Source organism: Peromyscus maniculatus, chromosome 14 (assembly GCF_049852395.1).
Source record: "Peromyscus maniculatus bairdii isolate BWxNUB_F1_BW_parent chromosome 14, HU_Pman_BW_mat_3.1, whole genome shotgun sequence".
NCBI classification, from domain to species: domain Eukaryota; kingdom Metazoa; phylum Chordata; class Mammalia; order Rodentia; family Cricetidae; genus Peromyscus; species Peromyscus maniculatus.
In genome coordinates, this window is record NC_134865.1 from 87,874,639 (window position 1) to 87,889,913 (window position 15,275).

A 15,275-nucleotide genomic window follows, 5' to 3' on the forward strand; every position below is an offset into this window, starting at 1 on the left:
AGAGACCACTGATGTGGAAGCAAGTTGATAGACAGCACAACTGATTGACAGTGTCTACAAGCACTCTACCAGGCAAAAATCCAAACACACTGTAGAGCAGAGGTGACCACCAGGTATCCAAAGGACTGTGACAGTTGACGCTGTATCAGTATAGGTTCATGTTCTGTAAATGCTTGAGACTGTAGGACAGGTTATTGAGCCTGTGAATGAAGTAAATAAGGGAAATAATGTATGATCTCAGAACCTACTTTGATTAACATATACATACATTGATTTGATTAATGATTTTTATGAAAAGTAATTAATAATACTCTTGACCAACTTACAGGAGATATACTTATGTGGCAGTGTCTTACATGTCTTACATTCTAAGAGACTGGAACTTCTTCAGGACCACACAGCCTGAGTTAACTATACACATATATACATTATATATATAATATTATATAACATTAAAGACTATGATATGAAAGGAAATTTCTTTGTCCATTGATTTAGACTTTACTGGTCAAATTCGTGTTTTATTTTATTTTATTTTATTTTATTAAAGGCTTCCCAAACGAAGTTCACAGATAGAAAACAGAGACTTTTTTTATCATAATGCATAACCACAGTTTACACCTTTTCTTGTTTTATTAAGGAAGAAACATATCAACAGAGGTGGTCACTGGTAAAGAGATTGTCAAGGTATGATGTCCTAAGTCAGCATCACTTTATCACAATTGTAATTTGGAAAAGTTGGCAAAGACCTTGTAGGACTGCATGAAGTAACAGACAAAGGGACTCCGAATGATTATTTCTGAGTAAGTCTCCAGGCTGATCTCTGTCATCTCAGTCCCAAGGCAGCTTCCTGCTCCTCAGGGTTTCTGACACACTCAGGATATGGTTGCAACACTGTGTCTGATACAATAATAGATGGCAGAGTTTTCAGATATCAGGCAGCTGAGCTCCATGTAGGCTGTGCTGGAGGATTTATCTACAGTCAGTGTGGCCTTGCTCTGGAACTTCTGACTGTAGTTAGTACCACCACTTCCAGGAACAATCTGTCCAATTCACTCCAGGCCCTTTCCAGGCCTCTGCTTCACCCAGTGCATATAGGAGTAGATGAAGGTGTGCCAGAAGCCTTGCAGGACAACTTCACTGAGGCCCCAGGTGTCCCCAGCTCTGCTCCAGACTGCTGCAGCTGGACCTGGGAGTGGAAACCTGTGGAGAGAAAGACAGAGTGGATGTCATTGTCACCTCAGTCCCTGTTGCCTCTTCATGTTTGAAACAAGAAAGCCCCTTACTTGTAGTTACTGACATGAGGAAGAGAATGGTCCAGATCTATGCCATGGTGAGGACCTGTGTCTTCTGTATCTGTGGAGAGGACACTAATCATGCATTGTTCTGAGGTGTGACTTCCTTGTATTTACCACCACAGACTCAAGTAATTTGCATATTCATGAGCAGGATACTTCTTAAATAAGGACCTAGACTAGCTGTGGAAGGAGGTAGAGGACACTGGTGTCAGGCAACAGGATGCTAAGGTCCAAGTCCTAACCTATTTGAGTAAATACATTCTATACCCCTTCCTTCAGCACCATGAAGAAGCTGTTGTTACAACAGCAGGGCCTAAGCTCTCAACAGATTTCTGCTTGAGGCAATTGCTCCACTATGTGACAAATTGTCAGATTGATTTACAGGTGGTGATTGTGTTGATGATAGTGGTGAGAGGAAATTTCAAAATCTGCTAAATTTTGAGAATTTACAATTTCCTTTCAGATATATACAACTAATATTTGTCATTCTAGAAGGTTGTGTCCAAAAACTCAATGAAATGACACAAAGGAAACATACCTCAGAAATATTTGTATATGCTCATTGCAGCACTATGTAAAATAATTTCTGGAAATAAACATCACATCTGTAGGCAGATGGTTGCATCAAGAAGACCTGGTTTACATGCAACACATAAGGAATATTTCATCTGAAAGGATAAGGAACTTGTATCACCTTTAGGAAAATCAATGTAACTGGGGATAACTGTATTAATTTAGATTAACTCTGAAACACAGACTTTATATGAGATTCTAAGTAGTTTTTAGATGTTGAATAGGTGCACAGTAGTGTGTATGCAAATACATAACAACATATAAATGAAATTGTCTAGCAGAATACAGGAAAAAGAGGAATGTTAAGAAAAGGAAGGGTAGAAGTTATGGGGGAAATATACACATGTATCATATACAGTATGAAAATCTGAAACACATATAAAATTGTTATTTTCATTATTCAAATTAAATTTGCTTGTTTTTTGAAATGTTCATTTATGTATGAAATACATTATGATCATATGAATCTCCAACTATGTCCCTGTGACTCCCCTTAAGACCTTCCAATAAGTCTATCTCCTTAACTTCTTGACCTCTTTTGTTTCATAATAACATGGTGAGTCCAATCAGCACTATCTATATACACACAGATTCACTAGTGCACAAGGAACTTCTACAAACCTTTCCAAAATTAGTGATTGTGTTTTTCTCATCAATTATTAAGTGCCAATAGACTCAAAGCCTGGTATGAATCCCCAAGAGTCCCTCCTCATCATGTTGTAATGCTTTTAATTCTTCACTCATTTATCACATTCTGACCACAGTTTCCCCTCTCTGCAGTCTCTCAATCATGCTTCCTCTCTCCCCCAGATGCAATCTCCCTCCCCTCAGAAAAGAACAGGCATCCCAGGGACACCCATCAAACACACAAAGCAAGCTACAGTAAGACCAGGCACATGCCATCACATCAAGGCTGGATGAAGCAACCCAACAGGAGGAAAAGGGTCCTGCAAGTAGGCAAAAGAGTCAGAGGCAGCCCCCACTCCCAGTTATTAATCTCAAAAGCCTGCCAAACTACTCAGCCATAACATATATGCAGAGGACCTAAGTCAGTCCCCTATAGGATCCCTGATTTATGAGCCCCCGTGAGTTTGGTGAGTTGATTCTCTGGGCCATGATCTCATGGTGTCCTTGACCCCTCTGATTTCTCCAATTCTTCCTTTTCCTCCTCCACAGGACTCCATGAATACTACCTAATGTTTGGATATGGCACCCTGTATCCGCTCCTATCAGCTGCTGGATAGTCTCTCTGGTCTCTGTGATGATGATTCTGCTAGGCTCCAGCCCCAGAACACTCTCCAAACAGGAAAAACTAACTGTACTTTGAAGGTTTTTGTGGCTGGGTTGGTGTCCCAATCCCTCCACTTGAGGCCTTGCATGGTTACAGAAACTGTCCAGCTCAGGATCCCTAGTACAATAGAAAATTGATGCAATCTATGAAGTTAACCCTAGCAGACTCCTAGTAATGGGGACATAGACCCTGAACTGGCCATGTGGTAATATCTTTTTTAATTGCTACACTTTGTTTATTGGTGAAAGCAAGGCACAGATGCACCAAGATGCAGGTAAGAATCTTGGAGAACAACTTACAAAATTCAATTCTCATTTCTACCAAGTAGATCCAAGCAATGAAAATAACATTGCTAAGTTTGACTGGCTTGATTTGTTCAGGTCCTGTGGTAGTAACTATAGCTGATGTGATTCTGTAAGTACAATGGCCATGTCAGGTCCTGGGGATAGCATTTCATATTTATCCACTCCATATTCTGGATCTTAAATTCTTTCCAATCTTTTTTAGGAAGGGTCCTTGAGTTTGAGGTGGAGAATAGATACAAATGACTCATATGTGGATGAATACTCAGTCATTCATTCTTAGCACTTAGGTATGAATGTATTCATTAATCATTACAAACTAAACACAGAAGTTTCTGTGATCAAGGCTGAGAGCAGGACTAATCTATCGGGTATAAACATAATTATTTATACAGCAGTTTAACAACATGACTATTACCAATACTACTAGAGTAGGGTCTACTATGTCCTATATAATCCCAAGCCATGGGATTTTGAACATGCTTAGCTGGAATAAAGTCTTTCCTATGTGTAGACAAATTTCTAAATGGTCTTACTAATAAAAACAAACCCAGAACCAGGTATTGGGGTGAATGCTGAAAGATCCAGAGAAACAGAACAAGCCACATCCAACCTCACCTTGCCAACTTCTCAGCTGATCCTGTTTCCTCAGACTGAAAGCCTCTGAGTCCTCATCCAAATGGATCTCAGCTGTACTGCTGCTAAGAAGCCTAAAAGTTTAAAAGCGTCTAGTTCCTGGTCCTCACGACTTAATATACCTTTCTGCTTTCTGCCATAACTTTCTGGGATAAAAGGCATGTGTCTTTCTCAAGCAAGACATGAGATCTCAAGTGCTGGGAATAAAGGTGTGTGTCATCATGTGTGGTTGTTTCCAGTGTGACTTTGAACTCAGAGGTCTGAATGGATCCAGAAGGCTAGGGTTAAAGGCATGTGTTACCACTTCCTTACCTCTATGTTTAATCTAGTGGCTGTTCTGTTCTCTGACCCTCAAATAAGTTTATTAGGGTGCACAATATATTGGGGGACACAATATCACCACACCTATGAATCAGGCAATGAATACAATTAGAAAGCAGTTGATCACTACATTGCAGTCACTCACTATTGGGTACATCTTACCTGAAGGCTGATATTGCAGACTGCAAATTCTGGGACAGTGTAAGATCACTGATATACTTTCTCACCCTGCAGACTGCATAGCACCTTCCAACACCAGGAAACCTAGCCAGCAGGTTGAATTTCCCATTCGGTTTATGGTTAGTTTCTCTAGGGTGTGCAAATAAAGTTCTTAGCTCACAGTGAAATGCGGATTAAAACACTTTACTATTCCATTTTTACCTCAGTTAGATGACTATAAACAAGAAAATGAATGTTGTGTAGCTTGATCTGCTTGGGAGGCCCCCTGGCAGTAGGATTAGAATCCATCTCTGATGCATGAGGAGCCTTTGTGGAGCCAACTACCTATGATGGGACAACTTTTGCAGCCTTGAGGCAGGGGGAGGTATAGCATGAATCTTAAAGAGTCTTGTTAATAAAATCAAACCTGAAGCCAGGTATTGGGGTGAATGCTGGAAGATCAGAGAAGCAGAACAAGCCACAGCTACCTCACCTCACCAGTTCCTCAGCTGATCCTGTTTCCTCAGACTGGAAGCCTCTGAGTCCTCATCCAGAATGAATCTCAGCTGAACTGTGCTGCTTAAAGCCTAAAAGCTTAACCAGCTAAAAGCTTCTAGTTTCTGGTCTTCATGCCTTATATACCTTTCTGCTTTCTGCAATCACTCCCTGGGATTAAAGGTTCACTTGGTGGCATTAAAGGCGTGAGTCACCATGCCTGGCTGTTTCCAATGTGGCCTTGAATTCACAGAGATTCAGATGGATTTCTGCCTCTGGAATGCTAGCATTAAAAGTATGTGTGCCACTATTTTCTGGCCTCTGTATTTAGTGGTTGTTTTGTTCTCTGACCCCAGATAAGTTTATTAGGGTGTACAATATATTGGGGAACACAATACCACCACAGGGAGGGGCTTAGACTTGCCTCTACTGAATGTGCCTCCCCATGGGAGGACTTGCCTTCTTGTAAGTGGGAAGAGGGGAAGAGGGAGTGGGTTGGGAGGGGGAACCTGGGGGATAGGAGGGAAGAGGGGGATCTTTGGTGTGTAAAATGAATGAAAAATTTTTCTTAATAAAAAAAGGAAAAATTATTATAAGAAGTAAATAAAAGCTGAGTAAAAATAAACATGAAAATTTGAACTCACAGAGATCCACCTGGCTCTGCCTCCCGAGTGCTGGGATTACAGGCGTGTGCCACCACAGCCTGTGTGTTCGAGGCCAGCCTGGACTACCAAGTGAGTTTCAGGAAAGGCACAAAGCTACACAGAGAAACCCTGTCTCGAAAAACAAACAAAAAAAATAATAAAATAAAATAAACATGAAAATTTGAACCTGTGAAAAGTTTAACAAAGAATCTTTACTGTGCTTGAGCATGGAAACATCACTTGTTAATCACAGCAGGTGCAGGTCAGCTAATAAACTTCAAGAAAGGAAACCACAGAGGATACAGAGTTCCCCCCCACACCAACCTCATCTCTCTACTGGCGATTCTTGGCTCCATTGTGCCCCCTGCTGGTTCTGGGCTGCCAGGAAGGTTGGTTTCTCTTGGATTATGCTGAAGCTGCACTGTCTCCCTAGATCAGTAACAGATCCCTGAAACTTCAGTGCTCACAGAGCTCAGCTGCAGGGATGAATGGCTCCTGTTTACCTGAAGATGCTGACTGGATGTTTCAGGGACTGTTTTGAAATTGTGCAGGCATGATCATCAATGTCCCTCTCAATCCCAGGCTCCTCTCTGGTGGATCCAGTAATAGCAGTTCCCACTTGTAATAAGGCGACAAGAGGAGAGAATGGGGTCTTTGCAGCCTTCATCTGGCTACAACTGGGTCAGAGCACCTGAACTCAGAAAAGCACAATGAATCTTGAGCTCAGATGCAGCCCCCCATTTATCCATCTATGAATTCCAGAGACACTCAAATACAGGAATCAACAGAAAGAGGAGGCACCATTGTAGTAATCACAGACCAGTTAACAATTCAAGAAACATACATTCGCATAGAGAAGATGCAAGTTAAGCCAGTTTAAATTGTGACTCAATATATTTATCATAATGCATTTGCATTAATTAAGGGAACAAAAGGAGAGAAAAAATATCTCTGACAAGGATCCTCATTGGTAGAGGGTATGTCTCCTTAGACAGCTTTATCTCTCTGTCTACCTCTCCAAGTACAGGATCCTCTTATTTCTGGACAGAGAATGTGTTAGTAAAGCTTTTCAGGTGCTGAATGTTTTCACAATGAAGGATGAATTTGGAATGTGCTTACACGAATTAGTAAAGACAAGGGCACTTCACAGGATTTTGTGTGTATGTCTGTTTAGATATCTGAAATGTAACTCCACATATTAACACAAAAATTCATGCTACAGAAGGCCAATATATTCCTGTATGTTCCTTTCTAACTTCAGGATCATGCATCAGTTGTGTCTAATATTATAGGACAGAGGAGCTTCTGGAACCAGACAGTTGCATGGCTTCTCTTCTATTACTGCTCAGAAATGGTTTGATGTCCTGGGGACTTCAGTTCACAGAGCAGTACCATCAGGGCAGTACACTGTTTTAGACGAACACTTACATATCCTAGTCAGGGTGCTGGGTGGGCTTCTCTTGGCATTGCAGCTTCTTCTGCTCTGGTCTGGGTAGTATCTGTAGTAATGATGCACTTCATAGTCCGTTGTGGTGCAATGCTGATGCTATCATGGATGACAATGGACAAGAGACTTTGCCTGCTTGAAGAGTATGGGTTCACAGAGACATCATCCTCTTACAATGGAATTCATTCACAAAAGTCTGGACTGAGTCTGTGAGATGGTGGAGAGATGGTGTGAGTATCCTCTCCTAAGGTAGACTAATGTGTCACAATATGTGCTGAGTTGTGGCAATGTATGTGAAATTCTAAAGGGGTTTTCATTGAAAACATGCACACATTGATGTCTAGCATTTTCATTCTGTGGATCATTTCATGCTTCTCTGCCTCAGCCCTCTTTTTTAATCATAATGCCCATCAGTTTCTTCTGTCACTGGGATATATATTGATGATTCTGAACACCACTGAAGGGCCTGAGCACCACTGGCACTATTGCTGAATCCCTTAGCAAGGAGGATTGTGTCTAGAAACTGGATCATGTCTTCTCATTCCGATTCTCTCACAGATAGAAACACTGTGGTTTCCTCAGCAGTCTGATATCTCAGCTAAAATAAGAACCAGGTTAGATGTGTTTCTGGAGATGACTGGAGTGTCTACTCTGCAAGTTATGTGTGGAGGAGGTTACAGATAACTTCTGCAGTCCATTCCTCATGAATCAGTGTGGGGCGTTTACCCACCACCCCCACAGTTCCCCAGAGTTTTCTTGAGTGTGAGCAGCAGGAAATATTAGATAGAAGGATTCATTGAGGAGAATATTGCAGAGATATACAGATAGAAATAAAGGATAGCCTCGAGAGGGCCTGGAACCATTTCCAACGGGCCCAGACTGTCTCTGCCCCAGGGTTTTTATAGAGATGCCAAGGGGTGGAGCAAAAGACCTCCTCCCCCAGCACAGCCAAGTGCAGACCATCTCAGATACCTGCACTCAGGCCCGTGGTCCTAATCATCCTCTATTCGGACCTGCTGGGTAAAGCCACGAGAAACCCGAAAACGGGCTCCTACAAATCATTATTTGGAAATACTTTTGATGAATCACCTAGACAGTTCAAGTCAAGGAGACTATCTGAGAAGGTTTATTGAACTCAATCCTTCAGTTATTACCGATGATCTGGTGACAAAATTTGATCACTGAATAGGATTTTAAAAAATCCCATGCCAACAATTTGTAATCATATGAGAATATTGATGAGAAAGTGTTGCCACACTGATGAATATCTACAAAAATTAAATTAATTGCTTATGAACCTTTGTGGTTCCAGGAAAACAGAGTCAAGTATAAGTTGTGGATATTGCCTGTCTACTGCCAAGAGTTTTAACTCAAACAAGAAGTTATATGTTTTGCTTATGGGAGGCATATGAATTGAAAAAAAGTATTTGATCAAATTCTAAGATTCAGCATGAAAAGAAGTAACCAGACATTTATTCACTGAAAGTGAACTCTGTTCAGAAATCCCAAACACTTCATGTTCTTGGAAAGACCAGTGTCATCACAGAAGGAAGACAATAACAAGGTATATATAAACTCTGGTGCCATGAGAAGTACCCATTGGTAATGACATGTCTCACCAAGCCTTACTCAAAAATGTCTTCATATGCACCCATAATCATCACTAGCTTGGAAGCCTGAGGTCCTTTGCATGCAGTGTAAGATGATGGGGCTCTTTCAGTCGAATTCTCCAACAGCTATCTGAATAGTCCTTCAGTTAAAGTCTTGTAGCCATGTTAACTGCTCCATTACTGTACTCACAGAATCTATTCAGTTCTCAATGAGTAACTTCAAAATTCTTCTACATGTTGATCAATCCTCACTTTGTAGTTGAAGGAAGACAGGAGTGTGCTTAGTAAACTCATTCATGCACCACTTTCAGTTCAGTATACAGTTGCATAGGATCTAATTACAACTGGAGACGAGGATTCACAGTTACAAAAAGGTGTTGCTCAGATGATACTATCCATCAATTCATAGCATTCAGATTTCTCATGGAGAAGAACTCTGTGCTGGAGGAACATGCAGAAAAACTCACTGGTCTCAACTATACTTCTTAATGACAAACCCCAGAGATCACCAGTGCCACACGTCTCTGTGTTCCTCATTGCTTAGATATTTATTCAAACTGAAGAGCCTTCAATGAAAGCATTGATACCTGTGGCAACCATGTATTTCAAACACTGTAGGAGATGGTCTTATGTCACTGTGGGTGAGGGTTCTGCAACAGGCTGTGATTATAGCACAGGATGTTTGGATAGTAGAAGACTGTGTGTAGAATCAGTGATCAATGGTTAATCTCTGAAACTACCCCTCATATCTCATGAATTCCAACTTGTCTGATAAATTTATTTTCTTATTAGTAATTCTACATGAATTATGGTCATATCCTGAGAATTAGACATTGATTTAATAGGTGATCATACACTTCTGCTCCAAGATATTGACCCAATTATAGCAGAAACATGTGCTCACATTGATATCAGCATGGGGATTTATGGATCAGCTTTACTAGTTTAAAAATTCTTTCTCTCTGATTCTTACATGGAGGGTGATTAGGAAATTTCTTATGCCAAGAGAATTCATTCATAGTCCTGGTTTTCCTTTCCTCAACACTTAACCACAATCTGAGTAAGTCTTCAGGTTCCTCTTCTGTGTAATCTTAGCCCCAAGGCAGTTCCTCTTTCTTCGGCTTTTTTGACACACTCCAGATGTGTGCTGTGACACTGTGTCTCTTGCACAGTAATAGACGGCAGAGTCCTCAGAGGTCAGGCTTCTGAGCTCCATGTAGGCTGTGTTGGACATTGTGTCTGCATCCAGTGTGGCTCTGTCCTCAAACTTCTGTCCATAGTTTGTTCTACCAATGCTTGGGAGTATGTTTCCAATCCATTCAAACCCATGTCCAGGCTTCTGCCTCACCCAATTCATATAGGAAATGGGGAAGTTATCTGAGTCAAAATCCTTGCAGGTCACCTTTACTGAAGCTCCAGGAAGCCTCAGTTCAGATCCAGACTGCTGCAGCTGAGCCTGACAGTGGACACCTGTGGAGGGGAAACAGATTGGATGCCACTGTCACTTCACACTCTTTCCCAACCTCAGGCCTAAAACTAAAGATCCACCTACCTATTCCTGCTGCCACCAGGTAGAGCATGATCCAGCTCCAAGCCATCCTGATAATCTGTGAGCTCAGGTACTAGGGACAAGAGGGTAATAACGTGCTGCTGTTGGGTGAGTGGACATCCCTGTATTTACAACCACAAACGCTGCAATTTACATATTCATGAGGGAGGGCTTTTATAAGATCAAGACCTAATTCTCTTTGGGACAAAACAGGAAGAGGATTTCTGTGTTAGGCAGCAAGGTGGTGAGGTCTGAGCCTTAAATCTATCTGAGGAAATGTGTTTCTTGCTTGATCCTGGCACTTGTGCACATAGAGTTCTTCCATCCCACTGAGAATAAAGTTACCACCTACAGGTTCATTAATGTGAACCACCCTTTAATAGTTCAAGAGATGCCTGAACCTCCTTAGGGTCAATCATATACTTAAAGCTGAGAAGTCCATTGAGAATATCCTGGCCCAATAAGACACTAGAACAGAACATTGGAGACTGATGTCCATGTCACTCTATTGATCAAGATTATGGACACCTCTGATATCAGCTACAAAGCCTTGGAACACATTTTTCCAAGATGTTTTGCAAGGTTCTGAGGCCCAAATATCCTTAAGTGTTTCATACTTATACAATGGCAATCGATAGTAATCCAATGTGGCATTTGATGGGCTCACGTACTAGTTCTACTTAACAAAGAATATCTGCAGTCTTACAGCATGGAGTTCTCACACGTCAGCTACTCCATGGTTTCTGAATATAATGATGTTGACAATGAAATTCGCAGAGGCTGATGAAATCTCAATGCACAACTTCCTGTTCTACTTCTGTTGTCCTTTACTTCTAAGGGATTGTTGGATCTACAGTGTCCCCTGCTGGTTTGTATAAGTTTGTCTGTGGTCTCAAAGACCTTCCTCTCATAATGGCTCTTGCTTCTCTTCCTCATTGTCTACTGGAAAATGTTGATTAGATATTTCGAGGACAGATGATGAGCTGTACCTAAATTGTTTTCTGGGTCTCCATAAACCCCAGTCTTTTCCTTAGGTGTTGTTAGGTCTAGCTATACCATCAGTAATCCCTGATGATGACGTTAATTAATATCACAATTGATGGACAGTGTTTACAAGTGCTCTACCAGGCCAATACTGGACCTGGAACTGAATTGAGGACACAACACTTATAACACCAGGAAAAGCAGGAATCATAGTCTGATATGTACAGGTCAGTTTACACCTCTAGAAAATATTTTCATATTTAAGAAGGAACCAGAATTTAAGAAAATTTCCACTGTGATTCACATTTTTTCTAATTTATCATTTCTATCATCAAAGCTGTATGTTTGCATGTAAAGACTTAAAAAGGATGGAGTGGCCCCTTTGCCAGAAACTTTTCTGAATGGAAGATGCAGTCTGTGTCCTCAGGCAGTTCTTTTTTCTTTCTGGATCTAACTTCCCCAGGCTCAGCCTCCATTTACTCAGATGCAGGTCATGGCTTCAAAAGATTTTCAAAGACTTGGATGTATTTGCTATAAGATTACTGAATGACAATTGTGTAGTAGAATAAATGACTATCATTTCTAAGGATTAATTCCTGAAGGAAGAACAAATTGCCTTCAACAAATGGATATTACTATAGTCAAGCAAAATTTGTCAAGCAAAAAATATGAACATGTCTCTGTAGCTACCTTCTCACATAGACTCGGGTAGCATCCCAGCCTGAAGAGTGTGCCGTTCATGTCATACATTCTTGCAGACTTGCTTTGTGTCTATGGACAATCCTAAGAAAATTAAAACTGATAAAGGCCTTGCATACATACCTCATAAGGTATAAGATTTTTTATGATAGTTCAATATTACTCACAAAAGCAGTTTATCATATAAATCTACAAGACAAGCCTAACACTAACATTTGTAGAACATTAACACTGTATCATGAAATCTGGAATTATTGCAGGATAATGACCTTTTTCCAATAGAGTTTTGCTATTCTAATTACACAAAGGACCCATTGTCATTGAAACTCCTGTTTGGTGCTGAACCCTCAGTTCTCAAGGCCAGGGGTGGGGTGGGGTCCTGTTAAGCTATGGTGTAAATGTCCTTTCAGATCTTAACATAGCAAAGCAGGAAATACCTTTGGTAAACATAGTGGTTTAAATAAGAATGCCCCCATAGATGTATACTTTTATTAATAACCAGGAGGTAAAACCATTTCAAAGGATTAGAATAATTAGGAGGTGTGAACTTGTTGGATAAAAAAGACACCGGGAATGGCTTTGAGGTTTCAAGACCTGTGCCAGGCTCGGTGTCTCTCTCTGCCTGCGAATCAGGATGAAACTCTCAGCTCCTGCACAAGCTTCAGTAGCCACCATGTTACCCACTATGAGGACAAGGACTACCATCTAAAAATGCAAACAAGTCTCCAGTGATGTGCTTTATCTTATAAAAGTGGCCTGGGTCATGGGGCTTTCCACAGCAATAGAACACTAAGACTGCATTCAGGTTTTTTACAGCAATTACCCTACTTCTTAGCACTGATTTTCTGTGTTAGTCACTACCTGCATTGCAGGGACAAACTATATGACAACAGCAACTCATGGAAGGCAGACATATGTTCACAGTTTAAAGTACAATCCATCGTGAAAGAAAAGTCATGGACTCAGAGCTTGATGTAGCAAGTCACACAGCATCCACATGTAGAAGCAGAAAGAGATAAATGCTTATACTTACTTTGCTATCTAATTTATGTTCATGCCAGGACCCCAGTCCACAGCAATAGTGTTACCAAGACTTAGGGTGGGTCTTCCTAACTCAACTTATACAATCTAGAGCTTCTCTCACAGGAATGTTCAGAGCCAAATCGAATCATAATACTCCATCAATGGCATGTCCAAGACTCATTTCCAAGGTAATTCTTGGTCCAATATATTTGACCATCTATATAAAAATAGAACAAGAAGTTGCAAAATTGTTTTTACTTGATGAACAAAGTGAAATGGATAGTGTGAGACTGGTCTGAGAGTGAGGAAGTGCTCCTGCTAAAAGTCAAATTGGTCTTATCTGAGCCTGGAATGGTCCTCATGAAGAGAAAAGAAGATTTTTAGATTTGTAAGGACTCTTGAGTTCAAGACCTTGGTCCTGCCTTTCTCTTGGTTCCCCCTAAATCTCAATTACTATCTTAGCCAGGAAATCCTACTGAAGTTCTACCTAGCATCAACAGAAAGTTCTATGCTTTTCTGAACTTCCTTAGGATTTGATATTCCACAATTTTTTGTATTTTAGCAAAATTAAAAAATAATTTTATATTAAGAGAAATAACAGAATCATACACACCATAAATTTAGAGGATCATTCTGGAAAATAATTGTTAGATAGAAAGGCAATTGCAAACACACAAGGAGACAGTTACTATGTCTCACCTCCTCCTAGGCTAACTATGAGCTTATGGATGCTGAACACCCCTTGCTGGTATTTATAACCCACAAAGAGAGGTATTTTCAGAATCCCAAAGGTGACTGCTCATTGTGTTTCTCACACAGTAGTAAATGGCAATTTACTCAGCACAAACTGCTCATTTGAATATCTAGCTTGTTCTTAGAACTGTTTCTGGATACGGTAAATCTACCTTTAATAAAATTCATGCAGTTTTGCTGTAGCATCAGTTGCTGTGAATAGAAAAGACATGTTGGTTGAAATCCTTACTGTAATTTAGGTATGGTATTTATACAAAGAGACTCAGAAGAGCAAGTTTCTGTTGCCTGGATCAGTGGGTTATCTTAAATATTACAAAATCAGCATTAGCTATGAGATGAATCCCCCACTCTCTCTCATACACACACACACACACACACACACACACACACCTATGAGCCATTTGATTAACATTTGCACAGTTATGTTAGGAAGTTAGGAACGTGGAAACTTTAGGAAGTGTCTGTGATCATGGTAGCTCTAATGTCACCTCTAAGATCAAGGTCACCAAGGACAGGAGTTTCCAACCCCTTCTCCAGCTATTGTCATTATGATCCTCTATCATATAAAGATGGCAAGAGAAAGTCTTTGTTCCTGTCAAATAGTGGCAACTTGAGCATTCTCATCTGAAGATGAAAAGCCAATTCCCTTCTGCTCATGTAAATCAGCCACTCTGTGTTGTTTTATAGATGCAGTAGAAGGATCTGGACAGTAATTGCACAGACGTGTGGGAATGCTGGTGTAAATGATTGAATATTGAAGGAGTTCAGGACCTGGATGACTCTTAACAGCTGAAACAACTCTAAACTTAGTGATAAAACAGGCCTGTATTTCCAAGAATGGATAATGAGTGACAGCACTCCTTAGAGGAAATGAAAATGGTTAAACTGTAGGGAGAGTCGGAATCTTAGAGATATGAACTGGAAATGACAGCAGAATTACACAGAAATATGGGCCATGCATCCTGTCTTGTTGATGTCATATAGAACAAAGAGAAATAAGTGAATGGAACCTGAATTATCATCTTTGCTGTTAGTAACAAAAACTTGTCTAACTGTGTCTATGCTTGAGTATGTCTGGAAGGGAGCACTTTTCTATGATGATGCTACACATATTTTGACTTTCAGAAAGCTTGAGAGATTCCTACCTGATTATTGTCAATGCAGGAAGACACAAATGATGAGGGATGATATCAATAGTGCAGTAGGCAACTGACCAGAAATTATTGGGAATTCTGCAGCAAGGTTGTGCATGTACATGCCAGAAATATAAAGAAACATGTTTTTTCTATCCACACTGTCCCCAGTTACTGAATATCAATGAACACACAATTTTACGTGTGTAGGATGGGAAGAACTATAGTGCTTTTTCCCACATCTGGAAAAAAATGTTCATAAGCAATACACTCTGATCCAACTTCTCCTCTTTTCCACGTCCTCACAGATCCTCCTCACTTCCTTTGCAACCCAATCCATGGCCTTTCTCTCAATCTT